Genomic DNA, 12,932 nt, shown 5'->3' with positions numbered 1-12,932 from the left:
CTTTTTTTTGCATGAAAAGCATTTGTGGGTAAATGTGAATAGATAATTACAAATAACATGAATAAAAATAAGATCATGAGAAGGTTTGTAGACCTGAAATAAAGTCATTACCACCTCTTGATAAAACTATCTGCAGACCCAGTTAGTTAGAAAGATGTTGTTGACGTATTGTCTGTATTTGGCTTAGGTTTTACAAGTTAACTGCAGGTAGCACAGAAAATATTTTTGATGTTCACAGTGATTCCCAACCCTTCATTCGGAGGTCTGAAAATACAGGAGGTGTTTATCACACCGGGGCCAAGTCTCCTTACAGCTGATTTGCTGGATGTATTAGTTGAAGACACTGTCATTTTTTGGAATAACTTCCAAGGTCACAGTGTGCACAGTACAATAGGAAGTTCATCTGCAATATCCAGATACCCTTTCAAAAGCTCTTTCTGCCATTTATGAGAATCAGTATAACTAAAAAAGAACAGCTTGTTAAATAAAAAATCATTCATCTTGAGGAATCTTCTGATTGAGTTATTGAAAACTATCAGGAACTCAAGATAAATTTTCAAAACTTCTGCTCACCATCCTTTAACCACTCATTTTTCAACTAGATCTCCTAAGAAAGCCTGCCTGTTTACATCAAGCTGTTACCAAGACTGAATTGAGATTAACATTTAAATTTTACGGTTGGTATAAAATGTTGAATTTTGGATATTTTGGTGAATTATGTACATGAAACCAAGACAATAATGATGTCAGACAAAAAGGAATTCCTTCAGGTGGAAGTGAATCCAGGAGGCACTAGCAAAACACTTTTTATTTGGTTAACTGCCAAAGAGATAAAAAATAAGTTTACATATTTAAAAACTGTCTCAGTGGTGGAATCATGGTAGTGATGCCATTGTATGTGAAAACCAAAAATCAGAAGCCTCTTTTCTTGTAAAATTCTGAGCAATCTACAGGTGGACGATCAAGAGATGCAAACCACCTTTATACCACCAGTCCTGTCTTCACATCTCCAATTGCATTTTAGACATATCTGAGACCATGATTACCTTTCTGCAAAGGGTTTATAACTGGACTTACTTTTCTCACAGACTTGTCATAGAATCCAATAAACAAAACTATACTAATCTATTCTCTCTACACCATTGATGCTCTTGCAGATTGGTTTTGTATATCAGACTCTTCCTAAAACCTCCATTTGACATTAGAAAGGATTGCTGAGATCACTTGGTGTTCTCTTCCTAGACCTTTGAAATAATTATTTATTATTTTAGGTTTTCACTGTCGTTATGAGCTCCACCATGGTATGTCATTTACATCTACCTCCTCACATAGCCTGGGAGCAAGTTGGACGCATTTCTCCATCTCAGTCCCTAAGCAACCTGAATGTAGCCACGTGGGTGGTGTGGGACTCGGGTCGCTTTGGTGTGGGAAAGGAAGGAAGGAGAATGTGAGTAGTTTGATGTAATTTCTAAACCCTGCCAAAGGGGGAGGAATGCAGAGAATTAGAGAATGAGATACCTATCTTTGGGAGTGCTGGATGGGTAGCAGAAATTGAGAACTTGCCAGAAAAGCAGATGAGTATTTAGCCTATGATGTTTATCCATGGCCTCTCCACTGAAAAGACTGCAAAGATTATTCCTGTGTTGCTGAACTATTTTGAGGTTTATGTTGAAACTCCAGCTGGGAATCTTACAGGTGTGTACTTACTCTTTCTTAGTAATAGTGAAGCAGTTAAAAATTTGCATTATTGCCAAAACAATACATTTTTCTTGCGATGATTTTTATGTAGAACAGAGAAAGTGCCATTTAAAATTTTTCAGGTTTACTTTGTATATAATGCAGGTCCCAAAATGCTTTTTAAAAAAACCCCAACCTCTAAAATATTGTGTTTCCTGTAAAATGAAGTCTGAAAAATAAAAGATCTTCTAACAGATGCGGCTTAGTGCTGTAAGTGTGCTACTTTGCGCCAGTGCGCACGCTTCACTTTGTAAGTGTTGCTAAGAAACGATGAGATTGGAAAGATTGCAATTTTCTAATTAGTAAATAATAAATGATTTAGAAAAGTTGAAATGTCCATGTTAGAGTTGCATTGGGATTGTGATTGGGTAGAAGACTGCTGTCAGTCAGCAGCTCTCCTGTGTTCACACGAATCCCTCCTGTAATTAGGCCAAGAAGGTCAAAGAAGAAAGAGATTGAACTCTGTTATGCTGAGCTGACTGAGTCAAAGGTAAGAAGTTTCTTGCTAAATCAATAGCAACTACTTCAGTGGCCAAATAGCCCCAGGCATCCCTTTAAATTGCTAATTGTATTTGTTAGCAGCTTCTTTCTTGCTCTCACTATGATATGTATGGTTTGTTTGGAACTGGAGGAAAACGGACTGGAGAAGGGTAACATGTAAAGATTTAGGGAGAACATTTTATACATAATGTATTAGATTTGGCATATCCATTGTGTAAAGGTAGATGCAAAAGATCACAGAGAAGGGTTATCATTATATCCACTTAGCAGGTGGAGAAACTTCAGAAAGAAAGAGAAAAGTGAAGTGATTTACAGAAGGACACCAACCAGTAGGGTTGGAATGATTTCCTGCCACACCGTTAAGAATGTTGAGGCCCGCAGTAAGAAGGATTTGGTTTTCAACCGTTTAAGTACACAGGATTTTTTTCTAGTATCTTAAATGAATACAGGTCATGGTACAAAATAGAGTATTGCCAGTCTGACTAGGATGAAAAGCCTGGATAGAATTTCAGTTCCAAAAAAAGGCAGATAGAGCTATATTAAAATGAAAATTAGTTAAAGATGAAATATTGACTTGAGGTTCATCTGTCCATTGTTCACTGCATTAAGTATAAAGTAGTCTTGCCAAGACACATTTTCCTTCTAAAGAGTTGTGACCACATTATGATGTTTAATACTCTCAAACCTCAGTACCTAAATAGCTTTTTTTCTTTTTTCTTTTTAAGTCTCAAGCCTTGCGTAACTGGCTGCTGCCATTTTTCGTGTCAGAGAACTTAAGAAAATAGTAAAAGACATCAGACATAAGAACTCTTTCACTTCCCTACGTCTAGTGACTGCAGCACACAGCAATGTGTGTAACGTCCCGTCGTACAGACAGGAGGCTGGAAGCGTTTGCCTCTTTCTTTCCTGTAACATGGCATTTCCCCGTTTTGTGACTGCAAATTGGAATCAGCATTTCACCGTTCAAGAATTGGCTTAGATTTAGAGTTTAACAGAAGAAAACAACTGAAAATGTTCAGATGATTGGTTAAATGAGTCAGGAAACATGATGGCTGTTTCCTCTTCCTTATTTGATCGACTAAGTGATTTTAATACATTAAATAATTTCAGTAATAATTTTTTTCTTACATGGTCAAATAAACAGCTTGTCAGACGAAGCATAATATACTACCTACAATTCAAGATGCAAGAAAATATGCTGATGAGGCCCAAAATTAAAATAACGATTGAAGTCCACCCAGAAGCAGCAGTCCTAATTCTTTGTTAAATGACACAGTGTCGTTGGGTGGCTGTCACTTGTGTTTGGTAAAACTGCCTTTTAATCACTGCTGACCAAAGGTCCGTTTCCTTATTTGCGAAGGGCTATAGGACATGTCGTGCTGCCCCTCACTGTATGTTTATCTTGTTTTTTGATACCAAATTGATTTCTTTATATTGGTTTTGAAGAAAATGCATTTATTAGATGTGCTTTTAGCTGCACAGCACAGAAATGTTTCCTCAGTTCTGAAGTGCCAATGTAGGTCCAATGTCAGTTGAAGGCAGCTGTTTTGCCTTGAAATTGTTTGTTATTATATGGAAATAGATTGTTGTTATTTTTGTGCGTGTTATTTATTTATGCAAAGAAACAAAACACTCAGTACAAAACAGCATGTAAAATTTAAACTACTGTGAAAGAGACATAAACCAACAGACAAGAAGCGGTTTATAGATGGTTTACTCGAGTGGTCCAAATTTTGAAATAGTGTTTGAAGACAGTAAATATGCACATGCAAACCCCAGCATTTGCATCAGCATTTAGAAATTGATTAATTACATGCCTGACTGCCAACTGAAAAGCATGAAAACCCTCTTTAACTGCAGAACTTTTTCTATGTGTAGCTGGAACTAAAGGTTGCAGATACTTGCAATTTGCAGATTGCCAGGCCTGTTTGAAATAGGGAGACCATTGCCTCCCTGTATTAGCAGCACTGTGTAATTTCATATTAATGAGTTAAAAATGTAGTGACAGATTTAATTGTTTTTCACCTTGCTACAGTCAGCTCCAGCCCATTCTTTAAGTGTTTTCTAATTTGGAGGGATTGAGATTCATCAGATCTTATTTAAAGAAATTAGTTAAGAATTAGTGCTTAGGCTCTGACTTCAGGGCCTTTGATGAGGGACATTGTGTTCTTCTGAAGGAACAATAATTTTCCCTTATATTTCATAAATGCCTCTTCCCAGTCAGTGCTCTGCGCTTTAGTACATTATTCAAAGTTAATAAATAAATTACAGTGTAATAGAAACATAAATACGATCTTGCTCTTAACACTGAAACCAATTAAAGAAAATAAATGAAGTGTGAGATGGATTCCAATGAGCTGAAAACCATACCTTAATAAACAAATCAGCAAAGAGGTCTGCTTTCCGCTCTCTTGAGATGAGATCGCTGTTCCACTGAAAATATGGGCAAAATTGTCAGGAGCAGGCTCAAATACGACAGTCTTCATCCCTGGGAAACAGAAAAGTTTCGAAGCGCTTATTCAAACCTATTGCTCAATGCAGTAGATGTTGGAAAGGGCGAAAAAGGCAGCATGGCCCAGCAGATGCGCTGGTAGGCTGAGATGCAGAAAAGGTGAATTCCTCTTTGTTTTAGTCTTACCTTTCCCATTTCCATTTTTGTTTGCTTTCTACGTGTTTGGGACAGGGACTGTTTGCATTGTTAGAGCTCAGCACTGAGATTCCTTTCGGTTAGTGAGATCCGAATACAAGCAGATCTAGACCTGGATGTTTGGAAAGAGCCTCACAGAATTAGAGGCCCAAGTCCAAATGCATTTTTACCTTCTGCTTTTCACTCATTCCACGAATCTTTCAGGACATGTGTGTGTGTGTATATATACACACACACACATGTTTGTGTGCGTGTTTGTATAACTGCGGCATATGCTAGTCAGATCATCTAGCCTGGGTACATGTGGTTTGGCATTTAAATCAGGTGGTTCTCATATCCTCAGTGATGATATGCAAATGTTCATTATCCCCAGTTAAGGGTGGGTTTTTCCCCCGTGCAGTTCATAAATGCTAAAAAGAATTAGCTGTCAGAAAACCCAGACGTTAATATACAGTATCCAAAGAGAGTAGAAGATTCAGGTGGCTCAGATTTCTTGTTTGCCTCCTGCTGAAACTGGATGGGTCGCGATTCACGGCTGGGATCTCTATGTTACGTGCCAGAAGCGTTCAAAAGTTGTCAAAGGGCGTTGCTTTTGCCCTTTCAGACACATCTTTGTCTTTTCATTCTTTCTCCTATCCAATGGTGTGATCTGACTGCAGTGGAGATGCTTAAAGTTGAGGCACAGCAGCTCAGAAGTATGAAGGTATCTAGTGCACTCACTTCATGTAACAGACGTATTTAAACATCCCGAGGAGGTAAGGGTACCTGACATTTAGTGGCATGACAGCTGTACAATAATCCTTGGGGCTGCGGGATTGATTTCCTACGTGTGTGTTGAATCAAAGCCTGTTTCTGCATCAGTTAAGTACTACGGCTATTACCATACTAGATCATGAGTGGAACTTAAAAATGCCAAGGATTTAAGCACGGAGTAGACCTCAGTCAATGAGATTGTACTGAAACCATCTCCCAGGGATGACATGGGCATTTTGAAACATCTGAACCAAATGCCAAAAATCTCAGGTGCGTGATTTGGTTTTCCTCTTCACTGTATCACATCTGCATATCAATCTAATGTATACACACCAATAAATCAGCGTATCTTTTACAGATTAGTAGGAGTCCTGCTCCTTTTTATTTTTTTCTCTTTTCTTTTTTCTTCATGAAAGATCTATTAACCAATCTGTAGGAAACAGCAGGAGAACTTGTAGACTTCTAATTATGTAAATGTAAAATAGTCATCAGGAGAGAAAAAGAAAAACTGTTAGGTGGCTTTGATGAAACTGCTTTGAAATATTTACTGGTGCCATCAAATTAAGTTTTGTCTTATGTTTAGCATAAGGATTACAACATTTAAACAAACAATAACTTTATGCAGCAAAACCTAATTATATTTGTTTAGCCTAGCTAAAATGCAGATATGTGTTTTGGCTTATTTGCAGGAAAGTTTAGAAGTGCCGATGTAATGTATTTATTATTCTGTGTAATATACGCACAGCTTGTCTGGGCTGTGGGCTAGATTTTAACTTGTAAAGTCTTCCGAAGTCAAATAAAAATATTCTGGAATGCTTGGGGAAATTTTTTGGTTAAAAACTAATCCTTTTTGAGCATAAAACCGTGAAGGGTTGTTCATAAATGTTGTTCAGATTTAATACAATAATTTAATGGAACCTGAATTTGACATGCCATACTGAAAGCAATTACCCATGTAACACAGATTATGGCGCATTAGAAGTATGGCGACTTTTCTCCTAAAATAAGGGCTTAGTTATCTGGGGGGGAGGGGTGTGTCTAATTTTGTGTGTGGTTTTTTTAATACTAATTCAATGACATGAAAAGTCTATTAATATTTAGACACCGCATGTCAGGCTCTGATTTCAGATCACACATATTAAGCCAGTGCTTGTGTCAGACTTCCCAAGAAAGTACACTTGGCAAGGACAGAGGTCTTTGATGGATCTCTGGAAAGATCATGCATTCACACCACATCCCAACCAGCCCATCCTTTCCGTGCCATAGTATGCCACAAATCGACCCTCTCGTTTTGGACACGTAGATGGGGGAATATCTCAAGGGCAGGGACCAAAATGAAAGACCAAGTGGAACATGATCCTGTTTGACCAGTCTTTCTGTTTGTGGATATCTGGGCCATAAACAAAAACTCATTTTAGGAGAGTATCCTTGCATAAGAACAGGAGCAGTTTGCTGCCGTATTTCTCACTTTGTATGTCCCTGTCTGCAAGGACAAGTTGTGAGAAGTGATGTGAAAAGGTAGCAAAGAAGGTAAGTAGTCAAGCTGAAACCTTACCACTGGAAAAATCTGTTTGAGTCGCAGCAATAATGGTGTCAACACAGGTATAGAAGTGAGAATGAAAACTTATTTGAATGAGTGTTTACTAAATATAAATAGAGGATTGGCCTTCATGTTTAATAAGCTTTTATTTTTAATAAGTTTTTAAATATATTTGCCTCAGCTCACCTTCCAGCTCAAGTCTTTTTACTGAGCGCGTTATCTGAAAACATTTGCAGTATTATAAAATCAGAGCATCAAAAAACTCTGAATTCCCTTTCGTTATCAGTATTGTCTGAACATTATAATTCGGATAAGCCAGAGATGGCACAGGCAATGGCTTCCCCGTGCAGTAATACGAGTTCAAACTAATTTTGTGTTGATTGCGGTATAGTAAAGCACTGGTCTGGGAGAGATTTTGTTTAGGTATACGTGCTGACCCCAGCCCATTAACTGGGTGCAAGCCAAACTCACAGCCTCAATTACGGCTTCTACCCTTCCTCATGATTGACGTATCTGTGTAAAGAAGAGCTACAAAATTGACATAAGTGTTGTTGCACGTCATGAAGATGATTCTATCACCTTCTGTTTCTTGACAATTCCCAATTTGCTGTTCAAACATTTAGATAATTTGGAAATAAAGAAAGGGAAGATCTTAAAAAAAAAAATAATAAAAAATTCATTTATAGTTGCAGTTTTAAGTACCTAGAAGAAAAAAAACCCTGGTAATAATTCTCTGAATCTCATCACAAACAAGCCTTTTCCTTGTATTGTCATTGTGTTGGGGAAATTGTGAACCATATTTAGGATGTGTTAAAATTAGTATAAATGTACTAAAAATATTTAGAATGAAGGAGAATTCTAAGATCAGAAAAGAAAAAAAGACCTTCTAGACACTGTTAGGATATAGGGCCTTCTGGAATTTGGGGGTTAAATTTCAGTAAAATTTAGATCAAGAAAATAGATGTGAAGATAATATTTCTACCTTCTCCACTTATACATCTACAGGTAGCAATAATAGCAGAGGCAAAGGCTGGTGTCTTTGCAGTAGTACGTACAGAGTAATAAATGCAAGCGACAAGCTGTAGGAACAGGAACAGATATGCAAGATGACCTCATTTGCTGAGAGCTTCACAAGAGGCTAAATGCATCAGTCCTGGAAGAATCCATGGTTTTCACAGTGCTTAAAATGTCCTAGAAATTAAGACTGTTTTCTCTTAGTTTGACATTTTCAGAAAGACTTTTCAAAATAAGCAAGTAGCCTGTTATTTTAGCTATTCATCAAACCAAGTTTACTTGGCAAGCAGGTGCAGTGTGACTTGGCACAAACAACTGCCACGGCGTCAGGTGTGGAGACAGCTCCAGGGGGTCTGAAGACAACCACCAGAAACGAAAGAATCTGTTAGTGCAGGGATTTAATTTTGCTCTGATGTACATCAGTCGAGGGTTCATTAACCTTTTCTAGACAGGGTATTTTCCTTCAGTTGTATTTCTTATTACCCTCTTTGACCATCAACATTTACATAACGTATTTTTTGCTATGTCCCTAGTTTCATGCATTTAGTAAAGGTCTTAGATTTCATAGAATGCATATATATTTGCCAATTTAAGCTGTCCAATATCATTTAGAAACAAGCCACGGTTGATTTCACTACATGGAGTTGATATTTTCCCTTCAGAATAAGGAATTCCTTGTATAACATTTACGTTGATCTCTGAGTTTCGGAATTGTCTTTTTATGGTTGTTTTCGTAAGCTAGAGTCCAATATTAAGGTCTAAAATACTGTGGGAAAATAAACAATATGAAAATAAGATTTCATTGACTTATATGATATTTAAAGAGAATTGCAAAATTATTATTTTAAAACATAAACTATTATCACAGGAGAAAGTCAGGCTGGCCTCATCACTGAATAAAGGTGGAAGAGCTATTTGAGTTTCACAACTAGTAATTTTTTGCAAGGTATATTCATATTAACATTTTTTCTGTAAACTTTTCTATAATGGGCATGCTTTCAAAAACAAATGGTATCATACTATCATCTTAGAATTCCACCTTCTGCCTATTCTGTATGCTACAAGATGAGTTTCATTCCAATGCATGGAGTTCCTGTACCAAAAAAAAAAAAAAAAAAAAAAAAAGGCATTTCAGCTGGGAAAATTATGATTTTAAACATTCCAGGGATACGTGTTTGCATGATTTTAATTTATTTATGGTTGAAGGATGGTTGAAGACTTGCAGTTTCTCTCAAGAATTTCATACGTACCAACATTGTTGTTTGAGAATGATACCCCAGATCAAAGCAAATTACTCAGACTTTCGGCAACACGTGTTCCCTAAAAACCTCACCAGATATAGAGGACCACCAGGAGGAAGGTTGTCAGACAGTTAAGATTATCTTTTCTACTGCTGTCTTAAAGCAGCGTGCATACAGATGTGCTGTGGCGAGACATTGTTTTTCAGAACCTGGTGAGAGCTGCGGTTGTGTCCTTTCCCAGTAGACAGCGTGCTTTTTATCGAACAACTAAGGGAACCCACTTGATAGTAGCATGAGTCTAGGATGTTGGCTGAGAGCACCAAATGGTTGCTTTCGTAAGTGTGAAGTGATTGGAAATCCTAAGGTAATATTTGCCTTCATTAATTAATGCCATCATTATAATGCTTTATTTCACGTATTGCAGAGCAGACTTTTCTCAGTGGTTTCTATAATTAAGTTTCCAACAGTCAATAGAAATGCAAGAAATTTCTTTAGAAATAAAAGCTAAGCCTGGGAAGCTCCATAACAGCTGGGTAGTTTTTCTTTAATATTCCTTATGAATATGCCCAAAGCGTAGAGCAGGCCACGTGAGACTTCAATTTACAGATTGTTCTTTTGGAAGGGATGGAAAAGTTGCAAGCCAAGGAAAATAAACACCAAGATAAAACGTTTTTCTGTCTTTAACTTAAAGTGCAGTTCTGTGATAGAGAAAAGTTAAAATTCATAAAATTTATTAGTACAGTATTTTATTTAATCAGAACAGCATAGTTGAAGGTGGAAATGTGTATTTTCAGAAATGTTCAGGCATTCTTTAATAAATAAAGTTAATGATATCATTAGTGGCACCTCTCAGCAAAAGTTTTATCTTTTTCCCCCTATAGATAAGCACTCTTCTGGGAGATGAATATTGCTGCAGTCATATTGTGCTTTCAGTTAATGAGATGTGGGTTCAATTTGTTAGAGTTTTATGATAATGAAGCTTATCATTTACTGACAAACTGGCTTGCTTTCAAAACATTCTCTTATTGCTTTGACATTTTTTATTTTCATCAGAAACACTGATGTGCAATTTAGGTGTTGATGGCAACAGATGTGTACCTGCATAGATGGGCAGAAAACCATGAAAAAGGGTGAAAAAATAATCCAAAATGAGAAAAGTGTAGCACCGGGATGAAGTACGTGGTCTACTTTGCTGTGCTGTTAAAAGCCAGATACAAATTAGTAAACTCTGTTGCTCCTCACAGATGAAAGTGTCATTAATAGAATGTCATTAGTTTATTATGTTGATTATGTTCCTCATAGCATGCCACAGATTTCATTTTTGCAAAATTTTTGGCAAAATTTGTTACGTTTTCCCCATGCAAGGCTTGCTGAATGCCTCAGATGTTATAGTCCTGTCTTATGATATGAACTACTTGCTATTAGATGAGCAAGGGGTAAATTTACATCAGCTAAAAGTTTAAAATGTTATCCAAAATTTCTTTGCTAAATCCTTGAAAATTAATTCAGAACTGGACATAGTGATACATTTCTTCAGCTTCTTGTGTTTTGCCTTTTATTTATTTTGTTTTTAAAGACGACTCCCAAAATTTAACCAGGTGCTATATGGCTTCTGCAAAATAGTTCAATTTACTGAATCAAATCGGTAGTTGGAACAAGAGCTGCACTTTGACATGTTGCTTTTCACTACTGTAATTCCAGTTTGATATAGTTGGGGTTCACATTCCAGTGCTTGGTAGGAAATGCAAGGTTCCCCAGCACGTTTGCTGTTATCATTTAGGTTTCACTCTTCTAAAAGAACTTAACCTTATAACATAAAGTATTGGGGGAAAAAAAAAAAAGACACTTTGAAAGGAAAAGTGCATTCTGATGTTGTATTAGAAAAATTATTCCAAGTCAATGTTATAATTATACATGGAATAAGGTCATATTCGAAGTGGGTTTGTTTTTTTTTTTTAACACTTATCTAGTCCTAAGAGTAGAGAAGGTGAAAATAGGGCAAACACCCCAGTGCTTCGCAGAATCTGTGAGTGAAGAGTCTGATCAAAACCTCGTAATGACAGGAGAAAGACTCTTTTACTCTGCTGCTGCTGGAAATTTTTCTTCTAAGGCTGGATCTTTAGACTGTCTCTAGATTTTCTGCCTTCTTGCTTCTGACAATGTCAGACTGTATCATCCACCAGGTAATCCAAGTAATTTACTTTCCTGTGATAATATTGTTTCTATGTTGGTGTTTTCTACACCGTGCTCTCAGTTTTTATTATATTCTTTTGGCGGTAATGATAGGGATCATAGTAAAGGAAAAAGTAAATATTGAGATTTAGATTTTTTCTAAGTTAGGTTTACACGATCACCACTTCAATTTACGTACTTTGTATATATATTACAAGCAAAGTAAGTGCATGGTGATTTTTAAGCACTCTTCTAATGTTTTATTAATTCAGTTTACAGAAGATTGCCTAAGGTGAAAGTCTGTTGACTAAGACCTTCATTAGCATAATAAAGTAAGCACAGGTTTAAATAGCTGACACAACTACCAAACCCCTCCCTTGTTGAGTTTCTCTATGAGCATACATTGTTCCTGCACGCAAAGGAGTTAACGTAAGGGTCTAATGAAAGTTTTTACGTGTAATTGCAAACTTTGGGCCCTCTAGGACAAACATCTCCCAATTATCTCATTTTCTGCTTCATCCATTATGCAAGTCTGTCAAAAAATACTCTCTTCCTCCAAGGCAATTGATTAACATTGACCAGTTTTTCCTCAGTTTCTGTTCAAAGTAATGTAGTGAGATTAACACCACAATTATTTGCAGTGGGTTGAGTCTGTCATTTAATTAAAATAAAATAAAGCTGCCCATGAAAAGGAACTTGTTTGCACAAATTCGTCCAAGTAGAACAGATTTCTGGGTTTTAATTTATGCAGGAACCATTTTATTCCCCTTCCCAACAAGATAAAATGTTCATTTTCTTGTTAATGTGTCTTATTCATTTCACATGGCTAAAGAGCTGGTGATTTTGTTTAGTAAACTTTGCATGAGGGAGGGAATTTGCTAATGTGACATGGTGGTAAAAGCTTGAAATTGCCCTAAATGTTTGTGATACCAGCCTGTGGTGCCTAATTATTTCTTTAATTACAATGTTTCTAATTATATTCCACATTTGTGTACATACCAAAAAGGATCAAATAATAAAAAAGATGCATTCTTTAATTAAAATTTCAATTTCATGTCTGTTATTAAAATGATATTAGCATTTCTAGAGAGAGACGTTGTATTCAGCTGCCCCAAGCAGCGGTCAGAAAATCTGCACCTTAATTGATATCTTTTCAAATGTATGTTAAATATATACATAACAAATAGTACGTAGGGTTCATAGATTAGTAATCCTTGGGGGGATTTGAGACACACTTGGTATGCTTTTCCTGCAAGGAACACAGCATTTTAATCAGTAATTTCAAAGTACAAACACAGATGAACAATGAAAGGCCTGCTATATGGAT

This window comes from Balearica regulorum, chromosome 11 (genome assembly GCF_011004875.1).
Source record: "Balearica regulorum gibbericeps isolate bBalReg1 chromosome 11, bBalReg1.pri, whole genome shotgun sequence".
Classification (NCBI taxonomy): domain Eukaryota; kingdom Metazoa; phylum Chordata; class Aves; order Gruiformes; family Gruidae; genus Balearica; species Balearica regulorum.
This window is presented reverse-complemented; position numbering follows the sequence as displayed.